At 39.9% G+C, this 23,022-nt stretch overlaps 1 protein-coding gene across 12 annotated transcripts in view; it reads left to right on the top strand.

Annotated features, from left to right (window-relative positions):
• The first annotated feature begins 2,284 nt into the window (after positions 1 to 2,284).
• Positions 2,285 to 23,022, top strand: part of LOC306880535 (protein 4.1-like) — a 113,278-nt gene continuing 92,540 nt past the window's right edge. For 8 of the 12 annotated variants that reach the window (XM_079434108.1, XM_079434107.1, XM_079434113.1 and 5 more), the window contains exon 1: positions 2,450 to 2,620. The gene's annotated coding sequence lies outside the window, so the exon portion shown is untranslated. Of the gene's footprint in view, positions 2,621 to 23,022 lie in introns of all 12 variants that reach the window. The other 4 variants (XM_079434117.1, XM_079434115.1, XM_079434114.1 and 1 more) reach the window with 3 other exon arrangements.

The raw sequence follows: 23,022 nt of genomic DNA, 5'->3' as shown, positions 1-23,022 counted from the left end.
TGGACTGACTGCGGGAGATCGCCGGCACACAGGTACACACGCTCTGCTCATGTGCTCCTGCTCTCTGCTAGGTTATAAACATATACAAAATATGAGTAAGCCTGGCCTAAAACTCTCTTTTCTCTTTCTTTCCATAAACCACGCTAAATGTGGATGGATTATGACCATATTCTCTTCTCGACATCTGTTCATCCTCCGGTGAGTGGAAAGTTTTGTTCTGACACACACTTCAAGTCTAGAGTTTATGTTTCTCATCATTATAAAACCTTCTGATCTGTGGGCTTCGTTCTAAATGCTTGAAATTAGTTCTGCAGACAAATACAATTGCTATTTTCTTTACAAAACTAACATTTTAGTGGTGAAGGAGAAGCATCATGAAGTGCTCATGACGCTGGTAGATGAATGGCAATGCTCAAAGTTTTCATTTGAGTCACGTGCTTGGATCACGGCATCGTTCCCAGACGTGCATCCGTGTGTCCAAACTCTGGACTGGTGCTGTATGCCGTCACTGAGATTTATTGTTGTAAATATCAGAATGTAAAGCTGCATTGGTTTTCTGCTTGCTTAATATAAAATGTGTGTTTGAACAGGTTAAAGTCTGTGTGAACTGGAAGTTGCAATTGCCTTATTACTTTATTGTGATGTGTTTCCATATGAAATGGAATATTGAATAGAGGGCAGAGCTTGATTTTTTATTACCTTGAATGGATTAATTGTTCACCACAAGACTAGTGATGTGCGCTAACAGAGTAAATCTGGTTCATTTTGGTTTTATGCTGACTTTCAATAAGATGTACAGCACACAGCGATTTTTTTTTTTCATTAGTTTTTTTGGTTTGGGTAGTTTTGGAGGTTAACACACAGTACTGGTACATTATGGGGTCTGTTTGTGGTCAGTGGTCATGTTCAGGTAATGTTTCTCATCTTTAACTCCTGGCATGATAGTCTCACAGATCCTGACCTTGACCTTCACTAAAGACGGTTACAGCGAAGCGCTTTAGCTAAGAAAATCCTTAGTTTATCAAATATGATGGTTAATTTGATGATGCTTTCAGCTGTCGGTACACAGATTTCTTCAAATCTTCCACCAAAACCACTGTAGAAATGGCAAAAATAGCCTGCGTATTCCATCTGGACATACTAACGGCCTTATGAAAATACCATAGTTATTAGCAGATGCTAAAACTCACAGGGCCAGGGAGAACATTTTTATGAGTGGGCCCTGTTTGCCAGCACCTGGAGAGCAAGTTAGACCAGGCAGAAGTTCTCCTGATCAGTACAGTCAGAGTTATGGACCCGGTCACATTTCTGGGATTCTCAGAAGTCAAAGTCGTCATAGTAAACTACTATAGTGATGAACGCAAACTACAATAATATAATATATATATTTTTTGTGTTCTCATTTGCACCAATAGCAAAAGAAAAATCCATGATAGCATTTCAATGACTTTCCAAAAGAGGAAAATGAATATGGAAAGATTGATTACGTTAGTCAGAAGAAAGAAAGAGGTCAGATTGACTGTTGCTGCCTCAGCTGTTGTGTTAGAAACACTCATACAGCAGTGTTTACAAGTTTTCTGTAATTTAATGCCATTATTTTTTTTTATGAAAATCTAAAAAACGCAGATTTACAGTGTTAATAACTGTAGAAACGCATCATCACAGTCTGTGAACATGGAAGGTCCATTACGTTGTTATTGGGGAAGTCGTGGCCTAATGGTTAGAGAGTCGGACTCGTAATCCAAAGGTTGCGGGTTCGAGTCTCGGGCCGGCAGGGATTGTAGGTGGGGGGAGTGAATGTCCAGCGCTCTCTCCACCCTCAATACCATGACTGAGGTGCCCTTGAGCAAGGCACCGAACCCCCAACTGCTCCCCGGGCGCCGCAGCATTAATGGCTGCCCACTGCTCCGGGTGTGTGTTCACGGTGTGTGTGTGTTCACTGCTGTGTGTGTGCACGTTGGATGGGTTAAATGCAGAGCACAAATTCCAAGTATGGGTCACCATACTTGGCCGTATGTCACTTCACTTCACTTCACTTACTATAAATATGCATGCTATTTAACATGGTATTTACACCATCATCATTAAAGAAATTCAACAGAATGATTTAATCTACAGTTACAATAACTGCATGCTAAATTCAAAACTGTATAACAACTGTACAAATACAAAAAAAAGTTACCTCAGTGCTCAAATGAATAACTTGAGCTGTGAAATTTGTTAGGCAGTTTTCTTCTCGTGTGGCTTTAATCATATCCGCTAGAGTGCGCTGTTTCTCTGAAACAGTCTTCGCCGTGGTTGCTTTTGTCCGCAGTTCTGTAGTCAACATCCTTATTATAAACTACTGTCAGAGCCCTCCAATAGAAAGCCAGAATTTCGAACAGGCAGCGCGTCCCACCAATGATATCTCGAGTTCGATATCCGCCAGCCAATCAGCGACGCAGAGGCGGGCTTCGGCGGGATCGTAGAGGGGAGGCTTCGCATGTTTCACTACGTTGGCTTTTCTCCCAGAAAGATTTCGGTGTGGGAATTTCAATTTTACATTTCTGCGGCGGTCAGAGGCTCTTTAACCGGACACCACATCCTCAAAGTTTCGCTGAGCGCGTCTAGACTGAAAAAGGTACGGCGATTTTGTCTGTTTTACTCATATGAGCAGTGTTTGTGTGTATCTTCGCTATAGGTGATTCCGCAAGGAGCTGATTGAGGAGAACTTTATGATGAGCCGTTAGTCTGATGTCACATCTGTCAAAAGATAACTGCGATAAGTGCGATATTAATCCTGTATTTGCTTCTTTCTGGCGGGCAGTGTCTCGAATGAATCGTGTAATGATGATTTACAGCCTGTCGTGGGTTATTCGCATTGCTGAGGTGTTTGGAAATGAACCCGGTGTGTGTAACCGTCCACTGGCGCTGTGTGATGCTCGTTAAATGTGTGTGTTGTGTATGTGACACATGGACAGGTTCTCTGTAACCCAGCCAAATCCCATATGGCGTCTTTATGTAACGATATAATCTCCAGTCATGATGTTTACACCGATCACTGCTGTCTGTTTGCTTTAACAGCTCTTTACCCGCCTGAACTCGACCTGCTTCACTCATCTGGATGTGACGCTGCGTAACATCAGGCCATTTCAAGCGACTGGAGGCCGTTAAAATCATCTTAACGTGTTTGTGTTTGCCTTTAAAATTCAGTGGCACGTGGCTGGCGCGAGCTCACAGCCCTCTCTGTGTGTGTGTGATCACCTTTACACGCCCCAGTACATCGCTGCGTGTCGTCCTTTGACGGGTTTTGGTCTGGCGTCGTTTTTAACGCGCAGAGTAAAACGCAATAATAATGTGAATGACGCGACGCCGGAGAGTCAGTCCAGATGTGCTCGTGTTACGTCACCCACTGCGAGCGACGCGACGAAAACGTCCTTTTATTCGCGTCGCACGCACGCTTCACAGAAGAAAAAAAACACACGCCTCAAAGCCTATTGTTATTGTTTTCTCTAACGTTACTCTAAAAATGTAGTTGCTGCAAGCCTGTTAGTAATAATTTTGCCATCATAGCATTGGAGATTTTTAAAATTCGCAAAAATGCTGGAACGCGCCAAAAATGTCTGATTTGCGTTTCCGGTTAATTTATTCTGATGGCTTCATACTCTGTTTAAAACTGTAGCAGGTTTACACGAGTTAGTAACTAGAATTTTGGGAGACACTATGGACAACTTGGCATTTTTTTGAAGGCCAGTCATAATTTATTAGTTTGTTGACACTTTACCAAAGGCCTTAAACGGATAGTTCACCCAGAAATGAAAATTCTGTCATATTTCCTCACCCTCATATTGTTTCAAACCTATGAAATTATTTCGGCTGATTCATTGTAAATTGCTGCATAGGGTTTACTTGACCCCAATGAAATGTTTTTATATGAATCTGTGGTCTTCTCCTCAGTGTAATCTCTGTTCCTGAGGAGTTTTAGGCACGTTTGTGCATTTTTTGGGAGTGCCCCTCTCTCTCATAGACTCAGCATATTTGATATTTGTTGGGTACTGAGATATGTTTGACTCCACGCCATTTTTTCATGAATGACTTTTGGGACTTCACCTTGTCCGTCCAACAAAGATCTTTAGTGTTAGCTGCTCTAAAATATTCCCTTGAAGTCCCACTGAGATCATAACGACATGCAGGTAAACAAATAAAATATTTAGTATATTTCAGTATGTGTTTATTTTGTTATTAAAATAAATGTTAATACATTTTAAGTTATTTTAATATAAACTTTTTGGTCGAATTAATCATTAGATTTTCATTGACTGATCTAGCTCGGGTTTGTGCATCAAATCATAATGCAGTGCCAGTTTGTGTTTCTGCATGCAGCACTGGATTTTAAGGGAAAATCCACTGCAATGTCAAACGGAGACTGCATAGTACACAAAGTGATACAACAGATAGCCTACTCTTATCATACCGTACACACAGTACTGTATGAAACACAGTGCCTTCTTCTCAAAGTACATTTGATGGTGTGATGCAGAGTGAGCACAGACTTCTTTCCTGTGTGAACCACACTGTTGTTGTTAGGCTTATTTCTAGTACTGTCTAATGCATGTATCGTGAAGTAGGTTTATCAACATGCATGTGATGAAGTAGCAAATATTTGTAGGTGTCAGTGTGGATAATGTGATGTGTGTACGTGCTAATATTTGACAAGAAACAGCCACTAAAAAGAGTCGGTGCACGGTTTCATTCCCATTGAACTGTCTCAGGATTTCAGGGCTTGTTTTGACAATGCGAAACAATACATCTTCTGAAACGCAGCACCCCTCCCTGCTGCAGCCGCTTAAAGCCGTCGCCAGCGCTGCTGGGATTAGCGTGTGCTCGAGTGTCAGGTTTTGGTGGAGTATGGATCTCTATTGGATGAGCTGTGAAGGTTTTACTTCCAATTGGACAGTTTTCTGCTAGTCCACCGGTGTAGCTTTATCCCCAGACCATCTGTCAGATCTGTGCAGCGTCTCTATCAGTGCACAACACAAACAGACAGCGGGAAAGCTTCGGGATAATTTCACATCTTATTTGTTGGTCATCTTTACTTGTGTGCCATTGTTTTTGTTTGTTAGCTTGTGTTTTGAATTTCTGAACAAAGGGTTATTTAACCCACGTACGGTTGTTCACTGCATTGGGAAGTTGCTGCATGCCAGTCAATTTTACTTTTTAGTTTAATAGCAATCACATCCACTGTGCTATATATATAGCTTTTGTACGTACACGTTTAGGATGAAATCTACGGAGAGTTTTATAAATGAGACCCCAGGTGCCTGCAGCGAGGCAGGGTTAGCAGGCAGTAGTTGGAGTTGTGGGTGTTTGTTGGCCGTGTTCTTGCGGTGCTCTGGGTCTCTGGGGTGAGCTTCAGCAGGAGTGAGTCGTTTTCCTGACGGTCCTCGTGGAGCTGTAGTCTCTGTGCGTTACAGCTGACATCATCCTTTGACTAATCATTAACTCGATACTGTTCACCGCGTCAAAGACAGATGCAGCTCTGCAGAGATACACACCTGTTCAAACAGACACAAACATCATAAACTAGAGCCCTGTGATTCCTGCAACGTGAACCGTCACATTTACCCAGTCATAAAACTGAAATTTTCTGTGTAGTATGGACTGTCATAGAATTTGGCAAGAATTGTACATGTACACTTCATCAAATGGTTTTATAAATATATATATATATATATATATATAAAACAGTGCCCTCCATAAGTATTGGAACAGTAAAGACAAAATTGCTCTGTTGTTTTGGGAGTTTCTGCCTTTACTCTCCTCTCCAGCTGGTGAAATTCATGTTCAATCAGATTTAAATCTGGAGATTGACTTGGGCAATCTAAGACTTTCCATTTCTTTGCTCTTATAAATTCCTTGACTGAACTGGCAGGGTGTTTTGGGTCATTGTCCTGATGCAATATGTAGCACTTCCCAATGAATCTGGTGGCATTTTCTTGAATATTGGTAGGCAAGACGGTTTTGTACCCTTCCAAATTCATTCTGCTGCTGTCATCATACATTAAGTCATCAGTAAAGTTGAGAGGGCCTGTTCCAGAGACAGCCATGCATGCCCATGCCATGACACCACCTCCACCATGCTTTACAGATGAGGCTGTATGCTTGGGATTATTTGCAGTTCCCTTTGTTTTCCACATTTTTGCTTTCCCATCACTTAGATAAAGGTTCATCTTTGTCTCATCGGTCCATAAACACAGTTCTAAAACTCTTCTGGCTCACCTTTGTGCTTTTTTGCAAACTTTAATCTTGTCTTTCTATGTTTGGTGCTGGTCAGAGGTTTGCATCTTGCTGTGTAGCATCTGTAATTCTGTGTCAAAGTCTCCTGAGGACAGTAGATTGTCAGAGCATCACCCAGCTTTCTGGAAGTTGTTGGTGATTTTACAGACACGTCTTTTAGGGTTCATTTTCACAGCTTTTATGATTTGTCTGTCATCAACTACTGTTGTTTTCTCAGCCGATCAGGTCGTTGCTGGTTGCTGGTGTCGCTGGTGGTTTCCAAACTCTTGATTTCTCCATGCCCTTTGTTTTTGCTAGAGCTCTAGCTGACTTCCTCTTTTCTTTTAGCATCCAAATTGCTTGCTTTTCTCTCAAAGTCAGCTCCCTCATCTTCATCCTGGTTTGTGTGTGTCATCATCAAATGCAAGATTCAGAATACAGAAGTAATGGATATAACAGATACGACACATTCCCTGCTTTTAATATCTGAAGAATTAATGCAACAGCCCACACGGAAATAACCTATATAAACATATATGTTTTAATATAGGTTTTGATATGTTTTTAATATATGTGACATATATAAAATTGGCCGTTTTCCTATAATATATGTACATATATGCATGTGTATATATATGTGTGCATATATGCACCTATGTTTACCTATATATTACTAAAATTATTAAAATCCATAGCTGCTAGACAACATAAATAAAAGCCAAAAATGTCGAAATTTACATTTTTTATTTACTTAAGAACAATCAAATAGTACAAGAACAAAAATATAGTACAAGAACAAAAATATAGTACAAGAACAAAAATAAGACAAAAAACTGAATATATGAATATGTGCATATATACTGCATATAGGTTCTTTCCATGTGGGAGGACACAGCTGATCACTTAGAAAGACCTGTGAGGCAACTGCTCCAATACTTATGCTCACATCAGATAGAGGGATGAACTCTAAAAGTGCTGAACTTCTTAGCTGCTAAAACATCTATGTGTTGAATCACACAATAATAAAATGTGACATTCTGTAGTTTTGTCTCATATTCATCTTTTAATCATATTTGTAAATGTCTTGACTCCACAGCCAACAGAGCAATTTTGTCTTTACTGCTCCAATACTTTTGGAGGGCACTGTATATATGTGTGTGTGTGTATATATATATATATATATATATAAGCACTGCAGTGTAAATGTGAAGTCTGCATGTTGTGTGTGTCTCCGTTTGCTCCACTGAACATACTGAAACGCATAACGCTCGTCTGCTTCTCACTATATGAACACATCAACTTCAGAGTTACTTCAGCATTTCACCATTTCATTTGAAAAAACTTTCATCAGAAACTCAAGGCTCTTCAACTCACAAAAACAAGTTATCGCACATTTTTTTTATATCAATGTTTTAATTGAAACTACTGTATAAACCTCTGTTTTGCAGCATTTTGTTTGCCAAAAAATGGAAGTAATTTCATTTGATTTATATTTTAAATGATTAATTAAATCTTTTAAAAGTTATATGCATTCAATTGATTCTCTCTGTTTTTGATAATAAATTTGTATAAATCGTATAATACAGTCCAGAGAGATTAAAACAGACAGCAGACAATTCATCTGATTAGACACCCATTTTAATGATTACAGTTTAATTAAAACTCTAAAAACTTTAAAAATAGGAATTTAGGGTGAAAGAGGAAATTGGGTAAAAAAATAAGACTGATTTCAAAGTGCCATAATAAACCATCATCTTTTTAATAGCAGCTGTTGTTGTCCACTTTAAATGATAAAAGCAGTGCCTCCTCTCTCACATCACTGCACTGAAGCGTTCTGCTGTTGTGTTTAAGGTTGGTGGAAATGGGGACAGGTCTGAGGGTGCGTTTCCTGTCGGAGCGCCTCTGACTGTGCCCTCCAAATTCTGGGGCATGCTGGGACAGCGATTGCTTAACCATTCGGAAGGGTTGTGGGAATATTTATGTGAGGGCTACTGGGCCTCAGAGACACCGGCGTTACATCATGCAGCAAGACTTCAGTCCTCTTCAGCTCTCACCAAACCAGTGAGAGTAAACGGTTTCTAGTTCTGAATTGGGTTACGGGCATCTACTGGTAAATGTCATTACTGCAGCGTCCCGTAAACTCAAACGGGTTTGCGTGAGAGCTGATGACATTTCCAGCTCACTCAGCGACAGTAAGACCATACGAGAGCGGATCAGCTGTTCCTTTCAGACTGATTAGAAGGAGAGCAGAGGAGCGGCCCAGGGTTTGGCCTGTTCCCAAGCGTAGTTAAAAACGGCTTATCTGCAGGACGCCAATTTAGAGAGCCAACCTTTCACCTGAAGCCCGAGAGAAGAAGTCATTTGGATAAAATGCGCTGCTCTTCAAATCACGGTGCTTGATAGCAGTTGAAAGAGCGGCTCGCTCATGTCCTGTAGAGCGCTGCTGGACTTGTTTTGGAAATCCTGTAGTGGGCAGCAGTCATTTGGACTGGAGCAGTTTCTGTGGGGAGCGATAGCCAACTAGCTATAGGTGCAATTCCATTGTTACTAACCAGTGCTGAGTAGTAACTGATTACATGTAATCTTGATTATGCAATCAGATGCTAAAAATTAAGTACTTGTAATTAGAGTGTATTACATTTTTAAATGCTCAATCATATTAGTTACTTTTTTATTGATTACATTATGTGTTATGACAATGCAACATGAAAATATGTTGAGCTTTCAGTAACCACAGAACTTGTTTCAAGTGTTTAACCAAAACCCATCAACACTGGAACTGGATGCAGCTAGCAAACAGAACCGATAAACAAAGACGGTAAACTAATAAAGTCGGAGTCTGGAGCTTCTGTTCAGTGCTGTCAAAATAAACGTCCCGCTTACAACACTTTTTTTTTTTTTTTTTTTTTTTTTTTTTTTTTTTTTGCAGAAAATAAAAAGTATTGGGCAATGCCAACAATGGGCTAATTGTTTTTGGTCGACCATAAGTTGAGTCAGTGTTGTTGTGTCGTGATGCTCCAACAAACAGATCTTACAGTTGAGGCCTGTTCACACCTAGACAAATATTCAGAGTGATGAACATCTTAATTTGAATGAATGACTGTTAATGTGTCTGCTCAGAGACACACACACACAAACATTCAACTGCAAGTTTGTGGCCTGTTATGCAAATAATATTAGTGGTTGACTGGTGTCTCTCTCTCTCTCTCTATATATGTACAGTATCTCACAAAAGTGAGTACACCCCTCACATTTTGTCAATCATTTTAGTATATATTTTCAAGGGACAATACTATAGAAATGAAACTTGGATATATTTTAGAGTAGTCAATGTGCAACTTGTATAGCAGTAAAGATTTACTGTCCTCTGAAAATAACTCAACATACAGCCATTATTGTCAAAAATGCTGGCAAGAAAAGTGAGTACACCCTAAGTGATAACAGCTATACATCGTTTTAACCATGCAAAGCCACGTCCTATTCATCATGTTCATGTGTTTGTCTGCTTGATAGGACCATACAAATTTGTGTATCTTGTTTTAGAGCAGTTAAAATTTGGTTCTTTTAGTACAATTCTCTCATACTGACCACTGGATGTTCAACATGGCACCTCATGAATTGTTGCTCTCCACAAAGATGGCCTAGGCTATAAGAGGTTTGGTAACAGCCTGGAACTGAATTACAATACAGTGGCCAGGGTCATACAGAGGCTTTCCAAGACGGGTTTCACTCAGGCACAGGCCTCGCAAGGGTCGATCAAAGAAGTTGAGTTGTGCTGTGCTTCAGGTGCAGAAGCTGGCTTCAAAAAACTGACTTATGAGTGCTGCCAGCATTGCTTTAGAGGTTGCAGAAGCGGAAGGTCCGCTTGTCATTGCTCAGACCATACGCCACACACTGCAACAAGTCGATTTGCATGGCCTTTGTCCCAGAAGGAAGCCTCTTCAGAAGCTGGCTCATAAAAAAGCCTGCAAACAGTTTGCTGAAGACAACCTGGCCAAGAGCATGAATTACTGGAACCATGTCCTGTGGTCTGATGAATCTAAGGTAAACTTATTTGGTTCAGATGGTGTCCAGCATGTGTGGCGACGCACTGGTGAGGAGTACCGAGAAAATTTCTTGCCTACAGTCAAGCATGGTGTTGGTAGCATCATGGTCTGGGGCTGCATGAGTGCTGCTGTTACTGGGGAGTTGCGGTTCCTTGAGGGAAACATGGATTCCAACATGCACTGAGACATTCTGAAGCAGAAGATGATGCCCTCCCTTCAGAAACTGTGCTGAACAGCAGTTTTCCAGCATAACCACCCCAAACACAACACCAAGATGACACTGCCTTGCTGATGAAGCTGAAGGTGAAGGTGATGGAGTATGTCTCCAGACCTGAACCCTGATCACATGTGGGGCATCCTCAAACGGAAGGTGGAGAAGCATAACATCCAGCAGCTCCGTGATGTCATTGTGGAGGAGTGGAAGAGGATGCCAGCAACAACCTGTGCAGCTCTGAATTCCATGCCCAGGAGGATTTATATATATTGTTTTTATCAAATTCAACTTATTTTTCATATTTATTCTCAAATTATTATATGAATATGTAAGTATGAAATATAATTTCAGCAATTATGCTTTTACTATGTTTAAATTATATATACGGCCATTTTTGCAGTGAGAGGCGCCTTTTTAAAATTGTTTTCTGTTGGCAGTGAGCGTTTTACGCTTTTCAGACCTAAAAAAATCATTCGGTCTGATCGGGGCCTTAGACGTCACCATTGGGCATTAGGGCTGGGCGATATGGCCTAAGAAAAAAAATCCCTGATTTTTTAACAAAAAATTAGATTTACGATTTAAATCTATTTTTTTCCAACTACTTAAAATCAATCTGCCGATGACAAAGAAATTGTTCAAAACAAGTTTTAACTTCATGTTGTTTTGATTTTCCCTTCTGGGATTTGATCTGGGTTGCCCCCTTGGGGTTAAAGTGCAATCAGAAACAACAAGCCAAAAAGACAAGATGGCAGGCCCTGGCATTGTAAAAAGTGATGCCTCCATAGTATAAACAGTACATGCGATCGCAAATCTCGAAAGTGAAAGTGAAACTAAAAAGCTATCGTGCATTAATAAGCAGTTTCAATGCCAGGCGTAATCCTTGATGCCCGCAATTTTATATACAATTACCCAATGATAAAACTGTCAGAGAAAGTATTAAAATATATTTTCCTCCCATCTCGTATTTATTCCCTTTAAGGAGTTCCATAGTACACATAATTTTCTTGACATACACTGTATTTGGAGGCAGCGGATTGTGGGCACTGAAGTTATTTAACAGTAATCAGTTTTTCCACATGGTGGCAACACTGTCCTGGGCCGTTGTTTCACAATTGAAAACGAAACTAAAGAGACGGACATCAAAATAGCTGAGACTGCAACAACAGATGCTCACATTCGGAACTACGGGAGCACATAGGGGTGTGTCGGCGGATGTTAAAGAGAAAAACGATTTTCATTCAAACAAATCGACGTAAACTACACATTCGAGTTAATCGATTTATCGCCCAGCCCTATTGGGCATCAAAAAAATTCATATCAGTCGACCAGTAAATAATATGTAATAGAGTTGTTTATTTGTTTTGTTTTGAGAGTGAGCTGGTTTATTTCTGCAGCTCCGTTTGGTGACGTTGGTGTGGCAGAAAGGAAAGCTGAAATTAGTGCTATGTATGTGGACTGAGCCTGATGTCTGCAGTAAAGCCGAGCTCACGTTTACCCCAGTGATGGGTAACTGTGGTGATGTGTGTGCACCTGTGTGGCAGTGAAGCGGTGTCACCCTCCCAATGAGACCAGTTTGTTCCGCCCGCTGCACTGACGAGAGACCGGAGCACAATAGTCATTCAGAGCAGAGCAACAGCACGTCTCTTGAAGACAACACCATGCTCTTCGTGTGTGTGCTTTCATGTGATCTCTTTGTCTGATTTTCTCCTTGTCAGGTCTGATCTGGCCTCTATATGAACAGCTTCATTCTGCTCTTCCTCTCTCAAATCCCAGTCCACACACTCGAACCAGTGTGAACTTGACAAATGCTCTGGTTTTGTGACTCTCGTTTTATATCTGGTGTCACATTTTCCTGCACCGTCTGTCTCTACCAAACACTGAATGGTCATTACACTGCAGTATATTTTATAGGGCTCGCAAAATTTCAAAGTCCCTGGTAGCCCTTCGGGCAGGTAGCTTTCAGATTTTGGTAGCCCGAAAATTAATTTAACTAGCCCAAATAAAAAATAATGTTAAAAAAAAAAAAAAAACAGAAAATCAGATAGGTGTCTAAATGTCAATCAAAAACTTTTTCTATACACGCATATCAAGGAAGGAATTGTATTTCATTATTAACAGGGTATCTGCAGAATTTAAAAAAATCAATTTAAGGCAATTTATGACCCTTTTTAAGAGGGGCACAAGTAAAATCATCACCGCATGAGTGGGGTTGGACAATGTATCATATTAAGCCATAAAATGACATGATTTACAGTTCAGATACAGGTTTTCACAAAAACTAAAATCTTATAAAATTGTATTTCAGCCTTTAAACCATATTTATGAAAAGGGATGAGTTAAACATAAATTATTATATCAATTTAAAACTTATAAATATCACGGTCATAATTGTTTAGATTTTTAGTTGGCACATTAACTTCTTTCACATTTTTGGAAATGCAAATTCACTCTCTGCCACCAGCGGCTGGAATATAGCGGTCCCCCGGTAACGGCTGTACACAAAGCAGCACCACGCTCATAAACGCTGCTTCATCAGGCATTTTATAGGCAAGATGAAATGAAAATGCTTGTTGTTGTTGTTTTGTTTAGATATGTTTGCTTCAGTGATTGTGAGTCAAACCAAGCAGCTTTCTGTTGGTCAGTGTAGTGAATTTGCATGAGTGACTCAAACATATCAAACATTTTTCATCCTTGTAAATTTCCCAGTCATGAGAATTCTGATGGGAATGACTGGACTTCGCCTGTGAAATTTCACCAAACAACAGTAAATGCTGGCAGCTGAAATGGCTATTGCAGTCTAAATTCAAAATATTGTTTCTCCCGCCCCCTCTTCAGACTCGACACTCATGCGTGTTGCCGGATTGAGGAAACGCAAGAGCCTTACGCTGTAAATTGATGAGTTGATTCATCCGTGTTTTATTTAAAGCTTTTTGGATGAATCCTGAGGTTTTTTAGATCAGGTAGTGTCTGCGACCTCTGAACGGGCTTCCATGGCTGCAGTACGCTGTGGTTTCCACCAACTTGGCAACCCCGGAGTAAATTGGCATTGGGCGGAGTCCCGCAAACCAAAACAAAAAGAGACATTCTGACACAAAACACACATTTCAAAGCAGAATAACTGGCAAAGAAACAAGTATGTGATCTTAACGTGTTTCCTTAATATCTGCAAACATATTATGGTGTTTTTATGCAAACAAATTACACACAGCAGCTGTAAGACATCTCTGCTGTTAGTGAAAGCTGAAGTGTGTCATCAAAAAGAATTTGACAGTAGTGACAGTTTTGGAGCACGTTTGCAGATCTGAATTGTGTTTGTTGGCTCGAGAGTGACACACAGGAGCTTTTCTCTCGCTCTCTGTCTTTGTCTGTTTGATAATGCGATTGATGTTGTGTTGGTCTCCTCTGTAATCTCCTGATGTTGGAATTTGACGGGATGCCAAACAGACGATATGAACATTTTGAACCGTTTTTTTTTTTTTTTTCAGCACCCAAAAACACAAGGCCATGTGGGACAGATAGCAGCACAGATTACATAAAGCTTTGTGTTTTCAAGCGTTTGCTCATGGGACATTTTTCCACTTAAACCTCATTAACAAATGTCTGTATGTCTTAATTAGGAATGGGTGGATGATGAACAAATCTGAGCTCTAGATTTCTTGAAAATAAAAAGAATAAAAGCTGCATCAGATGGGTTTTTATGAGCTGAGCTCTGTGCTCTTCCTGATGCACATCTTTAGCTGATGGGTTCGTCAGTGTTGACACTGCGTGACGTTTAAAAACGCCTTTTAGTTGCTATGCAGATGATACACAATTATATCTGCCATTGAAAGAAAAACATCCAAATTCTATAGCGCCACTTTTGTTTTGCCTTGAGGAAATTAAAGCCTGGATGGCAGTACATTTTTTTTATTTACTGAGGATAAGACGGAAGTTATATTGTTTACTCCTGGGGGTGCCTGTGGGTCTCCTGACCTGGATTTAGGTGTTTTAAAATCATTTGTGAAGCCTTCTGTAAAAAAACTTGGGTGTTTTAATGATTTTAAACTGGATAAACCGATTAATTTGGTAATTATAGTTTTGTTTTTTTTCCAGCTAAGGCAACTCTCTAAGATTAAATCTTTTCTGTCTTTTAAAGATTTTGAAAGAATTATACACATTTTTATTTCATCCTGTCTTGACTACTGTAATGGACTTTATGTAGGCATTATTCAGGCCTCCCTCACCAGACTGCAGATGGTTCAGAATGCTGCAGCTCGTTTGCAAATGGGAACATGAAAGCGGGAACATATTACTCCCATTTTGGCCTCTCTTCATTGGCTTGAAGAGCCAATGAAGAATGCAACGATTGATATAGTTTATTTATAGTTATTTTCAAAGCTTCAATGTACTGTCAAAAAACCTTCATTATTTTTTTATTTAATTCTAATAAATAAGTTAATTAAAAGTATTTTGCTTATAATTTCTGCACAGGAGAGATTTGGTGTTGTCTTCAAACAAAAGAAAATATATCGGTATCGGCCAAAATGAGGTGAAAAATATCGGCATATTGGATATCGGCAGAAATCCAATATCGTTCATCCCCAATACAGCCATATGCTCCGTCGAGGGAACTTGGGTCCACTGACCATTTGTTGTTAGATGTCCCTCTTGTAAGGCTGAAGAGCAGGGGTGACCGTGCATTTGCAGTGGCGGGCCCTAGACTTTGGAATAATCTGCCTTTACATGTTAGTAAGGCCCAAACACTTACTGTTTTTAAATCCATCTTAAAAACCTACTCTTTCCCCTGGTTTCACAGACAAGGCTTAAGCCTAGTCCTAGACTAAAATGTAATTCTGAGCTGTTTCAACTGAAATAAACTTGAACTGACTGGTCTTAAAACATATCAGTGCCTTTGTTTTGTCTCAAGATGGACACCAGTAATGTTTTTTCTATTCTTAATAAAAATTACTTAAATGTCCTAATTGAACTATGGCCTAATCCTGTGTAAGGTCCACACGTCCGGTCCAAAGAAGGTTTCCGGTGTTGGATGAAGGTTTCCTGCGTGTTCGGTCTTTCCAGTGTGCAAAGTTCTTCAATTTAAGTTAAACTCTAATCTGACTCCATTTTATTATTTAATCTGACTCCATTTTATCATTTAATCTGACTCCATTTTAGCTTGAAATATAAATTGATTGCTTGTCTATTTCTAATTTGTATTCTTCTGATATTTGATTATTCTAGTTAACTCTTGACTTTATATTTACTCGTTCATTCGGTTGCTCATGTCTTTAACAAGGATGCAACGTAATCTACTAGAGTCAATAATTACAGAGTAAAACAGAATAAGGTCAAATGTAACAATTTATTCTCAGTCAGGTAAATACTGTATGTATTATCTCAATTCCACAGCAATTCAAAGAGATCAAATCATATCAATACAAAACATCGAATTCTCAAATATAAATCTATGAGTAAAGAATGCAAACCTGACTTTATAGAAATACATAGTGTGAGCATTGAGACATACCACACTACGGGCTTCCTGTTACAGAATCGCGCTGATCCTTTTGCCAAATTTCCTTAAGTACTTCAGACCAGAATAAACATCCCCCAAACTGGAGACAGGAATTAACAATTGTAATTTGCAATTTAATCAAGTCGAGTTGGCACCTTTTGGGACAGAAGGTAATTTGCATGAAAACCACTAGGTGTTGATCCGCCCCCTACAGTATGCAAAATGTCTCTGAACTCTTAGGATTTGTATTACCTTTTAGTTTACTTCTTATAAGAATGAGACCATTGTACCAGTCGCCCTGAGACAATTCAAATGATACCAAACATGACTGTAAATAACACTTGCATTAATGCAGAACATTACATTTCTGCTATCGACCATTCTGAGTGAGCGAAGGATGGGGGAAGGAAGGGGATGAAGAGGAACTGATGCATATGTGAGAGAGGCATTTTCTTGTATTCTCTCTCAGTGGGATGTGGAGACAGATGTCTGTATGTTAATGCACTGTGTGTGTGTGTTGTCCATCTCAGGAGTTCAAAGTGTCTGAGTTTCTGTAATCCTTACACCTGGCTTAGTCTAAGACCTGTCTGTGAAACCGGGCCTTATAGTCAGGCGTTTAACACGGTGTGAGAGCTGCTATTTTATTTTAGGTTATTCTATAATATTTCATAATATTTTTTTACTTTGTTATTCTATTTGTGATATTGATATTATTCATGCTTGTACAGCACTTTGGCAAACACTCGTTGTTTCTAAAAAGTGCTTTATGAATAAACTTTGACTTGACTTGCTTTAAAACACGGATCACGAAACATGGTTTCCGCTGCCAGTCTTCCCAGCACTGATCTGAGCTGTGTGTATCTGGACTCATGTTGTTCCTCACGCCTTTGGCTCGTGTTCTTGTGTTTGAATGATGGTCTAGTCCTCTGTGGATCCACGTGTGTCCCAGCGCAGGCCTCAGGTCCGCCTCAGATGGGTGGGAATGCCATGATGTCATGTCAGATACCAGTTACATCCAAACAGCTGGAAGTGTTCGGCCACTGATCTCACGCTGGAGCAGCTCGAGCGCTGATGTCATGATGGATGGAGTTAGTGTGGGTGTGTGTGTGTTTACATCGGTCTTCCTCTCATTGATCAGCTCAAGATGTCAAGATCAGTCCAGCTGTCGGCTGCAGTCTCTAAGTAAACCTCACTCTTCACTAGAGCCACGTGAAGCAGTTTAGGGGGGTAAAATATCAACAATACAAGTCCTTGAACATCGAAAGCAACAGAAGTGTCACTAAACACTAAAGAGAAATGTGTGGTCACATATTCTGCTCTGTGCTTTGAATCCCGCAGAACAACATTTCTTGTGTTTCCTCTGTCACATTGGATGGATTTTTTTTCCACTGAGCTCATTGCACTGCCATTTTCGGGTCACTGTCCTGGGAAAAATGTCATTGCTTACTTTTTTTTTCTCTCCCTTTTTGGCAGTGATGGCTATAAAGGCAGTCTCACTAGGGTTTGGAATGTAAACCACATTTAACTGCATTTGCTGCATATTTAGCCCCTCTAATGTGATTTATTTCCAGAAAAAAAAGAAGATAATCATGAGGAATTTATGTAGGTAAAGTTCTGGCTATTGAATTTATTTTTTGCTGAAAACCCAATTTATTTTCAGTGATTTGGAAATAGCCTGTTTTGTTGCCCAGAACCCCGAATATGGTGGTGATGGTGATCATCATCCCCTTTCAGCTATATATCAGCTTCCAGGCCCATTTATACAGAGAGAGAGAGAAACAAAGCATAGCATTTCTTTAAAATAAAATACATTTTGTTTTAAAATATTAAAATATTAGTATACAAAAAGCATTAAAATAATGTCTGAATGCAATTGTCATTGCATCATTTTTCTATGCACTGTTGGAATAATGTAAGTCAAAGTGAGAAATGAACTGGGGCTTGGGGCAAAAATGCTGCCAAAAAAATAAATAATTAAATAAAAATAAATAAATAAAAATTCAAGATTGGGGGCAAAAAATGCCCCTGCACAACTGAACTACATCTGTTACAATTGTTGTGGTTAAAGTGTAATGATTTAAATGTTAATGGCATATTAAATATTAATGGAAAGGTTTGTTTCTATCTGGACCACTATCATCAATGATAGACACTTAGCATACAGTTTGGTTTGGCTGTATGGTTCTGTTCTGGGCAAAAACTCCCTGCCCATCCATGCAGCCTGTCATGAATGAGCAGGGAGGACAGCAATAATAATAACCCCCCAACATAAATGATATGCCAGAACCCTCCAAACCACAATTGATGGCAATCTGAAAGCAGCATGTCCTTCTGGAATAACAGAGACTGGGGCAGCAGCCCAGAAGGGTAGCAGTGAAGGGGTGCTCTTCTTTATTAGCAGCTTAAGAAGAGCAGCAAGCCCCTTTAATGCAGTACCTGAAAAAGATTAAAGATGCAGATAATTGTTAGCATAAAATCTACATACTGCACGTTGAGTATCGAGCATGTTACCAATGCACTATATCTTAAGCAACAGCATATCGCTGACTTAAACACAGCTTGTGGAAAATAGACGGATAAGTTTAATGAACGTTCCCAATACTAGCTGAGCCTTAGGCAGCAACCCTAATGTCAGACAGCTTAAAACAATCGATTTAAAACCATGCCTCAGCTGTGGTAAGATTACCTGGTTAATGTTAATATTACCAGCGTGTCAAGATACAACCAATAAACTTAAAGCAACAGCGTGCCTAACAAACACATGTACTGAACAAGATGTGCTGCTTAATAATCATATTTATGGGGGAAGCATCACCCCAAGCTCAGCCAGCGAGGCCATGCAACAAGCGTGTTGCTTGAGCTGCTTAGCAACTGTGGTCATGAAAGGGGGAAGCATGCACCCCTAACAGCATCAGTCTTATACAATAGCATGTTGTATATTATCCAAATAAAGTATCGAACATGCTATTAATCGCATTAAGGAGAAAGCTTTGCCCCAAGCTGGGGAACGAGGACATGCAGCAAGCTGCAAGCGTGTTGCTTTGAGCTGCTTAAGCAAATTAGCTGACCGTAAAGGGGGAAGCATGCACCCCTAGCAGCAGCAGTTTAAGACATTTACATTTATGCATTTAGCAGACCAAAGCGACTTACATTGCATTCAAGTTACAGTTTTACATTTTTATCAGCTCTTGCTTTCCCTGGGAATCGAACCCTTGGCGTTGCTAGCGCCATGCTCTAAAGGGGGAAGCATACACCCAAGCAGCAGCAAGTTTAAAACATGTTAATAGTATATATATATATATATATATATATATATATATATATATATATATATATATATATATATATATATATATACACTCACCTAAAGGATTATTAGGAACACCATACTAATACTGTGTTTGACCCCCTTTCGCCTTCAGAACTGCCTTAATTCTACGTGGCATTGATTCAACAAGGTGCTGAAAGCATTCTTTAGAAACGTCAACCCTATCTGAGCAACGAGGACACGCAGCAAACATGTAACAGGGCTCGCAAAATTTCAAAATCCCTGGTAGCCCTTTTTTTATAGAAAACCAGAAAGGAGTCTAACTGTGCGATCACACCGCCGCCGGCGAGAGCGTCAAAATTCGCTCTGGCCGCCCTGCCAGCGACGCTGTAGAAAGATTTGTTGACGCTCTGACGATCGAGCGCTTGGTCTTGTATTTAAAGGAGCCGCAAAGGAAACAAGCAGGTTGATCTTGTGCAGACTGACCACAAGTAGGGTATAAGTTAAACATGAAATATTTTAATTGTGAAAGTAAGAAATTGATCAATGGAAAGAACTTAATTATAGTTACATGTTTGCTAACGAAATAAACCAATAAAAGCCATTTGTGGTGTGTTTTTGTGTTTGTGGTTAAGTGCTAAGTTAGTCTAATTTCAACATGCAGTTTATAGGAGACGTTTACTAGCCTAGGTCTTTAATTAACATTAACATTAATTTGTGCGCAGCCTACATTCCAAACTGTCCTGGTTGAAGTGTAGCCTAAACGCTGAAAAACAAGCGTTCTAACGTGAAAATGCTTGGGAACTAATGAGGTCGGAACCAAAGTTTACAGGACTGCGTTCTCTGGAACCCTCTCAAGCGGAGGACTTCTACATTCCGATTGGTTGCCGCCCAACCGCGTCATAGCTCATTACCATAAAGTTGACCTGACTTCAACTCTCCTCGACGCTCTCACCGTCCAAGACTCGCCGGAGCTCGCCGCCGGCTCACATTGAAAATGAATGACTTCCGGCCACTTTGACGCTCTCGCCGGTGGCGGTGTGAACGCACAGTAATTGTCATTCAAAATATTTTCAATACACAAATATATAATTATATAATAAATATATAATATAAACGAGCGGACTGGACAGAAACCTTCATCATGAATGCTCGCGTTTGCAGCGCACACTTCTTATCAGAAAAGGTTCAATAAAGTATTGTCTTGTTGTTATGAGCACGTCTGAAGATTTCTTACATCTCATGACTGTCGTGTATGAAATAATATCTGTGTGCATGTGTGTGAAACAACAAACTGACGATTTAATCATTTGTAATTGTATACGTTGTTGTGATTAGTTGTGGCTGGAATAATATTGTAGCAGTAAAAATAGTTGCCTGCTGAAATTGAAATGTATTTACAGTTTTCACACTTGCAAAGAATGGAGAGATCTGTAATTTTCATCGTAGGTACTCCTCAACTGTGAGAGACAGAATATATATATATAAAAAAAAAAATCCAGAAAATCACATTGTATGATTTTTTTTTTAATAATTAATTTGTATTTGATGGAATAGAAAAATAGAAATTAATATTTGGTACAGAAATATTTGTTTACAATTACAGAGGTCAGACGTTTCCTGTAGTTCTTGAGCAGGTTTGCACACACTGCAGCAGGGATTTTGGCCCACTCCTCCATACAGGTCTTCTCCAGATCTTTCAGGTTTTGGGGCTGTTGCTGGGCAACACGGAGTCTCAGCTCCCTCCATAGATTTTCTATTGGGTTCAGGTCTGGAGACTGGCTAGGCCACTCCAGGACCTTGAAATGCTTCTTACGGAGCCACTCTTTAGTTGCCCTTGCTGTGTGTTTGGGGTCATTGTCATTGTCATGTTGTTGCCCAAAATCTCGCAATACATGGCCCCATCCATCCTCCCCTCAATACGGTGCAGTCGTCCTGTCCCCTTTGCAGAAAAGCACCCCCAAAGCATGATGTTTCCACTCCCATGCTTCACGGTTGGGATGGTGTTCTTGGGATCGTACTCATCCTTCTTCTTCCTCCAAACACGGCGAGTGGAATTTATACCAAAAAGTTCTACTTTGGTCTCATCTGACCACATGACCTTCTCCCATGCTTCCTCTGGATCATCCAGATGGTCTTTGGCAAACTTCAGACGGGCCTGGACATGTGCTGGCTTGAGCAGGGGGACCTTGCGCGCGCTGCAAGATTTTAATCCATGACGGTGTAGTGTGTTACTAATGGTAACCATTGAGACTGTGGTCCCAGCTCTCTTCAGGTCATTGACAAGGTCCTCCCGTGTAGTTCTAGGCTGATCCCTAGAAGCATGCTGCAACAGTTTGATTAACGTAATTTGCTCCCGAGCAAGCAAGCTGCTGAATAATACTGAATAGCGCTTATATAGGAATGCCGCGATAGGTGTCGTATCCCTATAGGTAGATGTGATCAGCTGAGAGTTAGCTGATGCAAGCTTGACTCACGCAACGCTTAATTTCTGACCCTGATGTTAGTCCAGTAAACCTATAAAAACAAATTAGATTTTTATTTCTTACTATCTAAAATCTAGGGCTGTCAGCAGAATGAAGACACGGAGCGGAGCGGTTTTCTGACAGTAGAACAAAATCGTAAAATCAGATTCAGTATAAAAAATCGTTGCATGTAACATTATATAATTAATAGGTCTGTGTATTGGCAAGAATCTGGCGATACGATGCGTATCACGATACAGGGGTTGCGATACGATATATTGCGATACTGTAAGCAAGGCGATATATTGGGATATTTCTTATTTTAGGAACAGGATATATATTTTTTAGCCATCAAGAACACACCACCATATGCAAACCTTAGCAAAAAATAAATAAATAAAAATAGTTTAACCAGAACACACTGCAGAACACACTGGGATCTGCATTAGTAATAATCAGTCCCTATAACATTCAACATTACTGAAGCACTTTTTGTGCAGTACGAGTAAAGGGGGAAATATTCAAGTGCTTGCACGATTCTTTAGTTAAATGCATGTATAAAATGTATTTTATAAAAAGATAAAAATATATATTTATAGACTCTACTTTAAAGGTTCACAGTATAACTTTACAATTGTGACATACAATGCCATAACATTTGATCTGAACTAAAAATGACATCTGCTTAATATCAATGAAAAATAAAGTGCTTGTAGGATTCCTAAAGAAAACAAAACAAGTGTAAAACAATCAAATAAATACAGATGCTAAACATTCTCAGAACTTTTCAACTTGGATTTCACAAGTTTTTCAGTTTGTATTTATGTTCCGCGTGGAATCGTCGAGACCACGACGCGAGCACCACCCCACCTGCACAAAACACCCCCGAATTACGAGAGAAAGCTGCAGCTGCATGGCGACTCTACTGTCCGCCGTACCCCGCGCAAAGGCTCTTCAACACGGGACGCGGCAAGCGGCAGAACCGAGGTTGCGCTCGCGCCGTGGTCCCAGGGCGGACAATACCACAAAAGCCCAAATGGCGCCACACTTCAGCTTTGTACATCGAAACGAGAACTGGAACAATTCTTTCATCCTCCATTACTGCCAGCAAAATATATTAACATTAGTGGAGTGCCCTGATGCTAGTATTTCCTGTCACTGTTTAAGTTCAGAGATGAAGACTGATATCTTGCGGTCAGGATATGAACTCAAAACCAAACAACTGCCATGAATCTTGTATGATTTTATTTATTTATAATTTTTTTTTATATCGATATTCC

This window comes from Barbus barbus (genome assembly GCF_936440315.1).
Source record: "Barbus barbus genome assembly, chromosome: 14".
Classification (NCBI taxonomy): Eukaryota; Metazoa; Chordata; class Actinopteri; order Cypriniformes; family Cyprinidae; genus Barbus; species Barbus barbus.
Note: the sequence above shows the minus strand (reverse complement) of the source record. Positions and strands in the feature narration are given on the sequence as shown.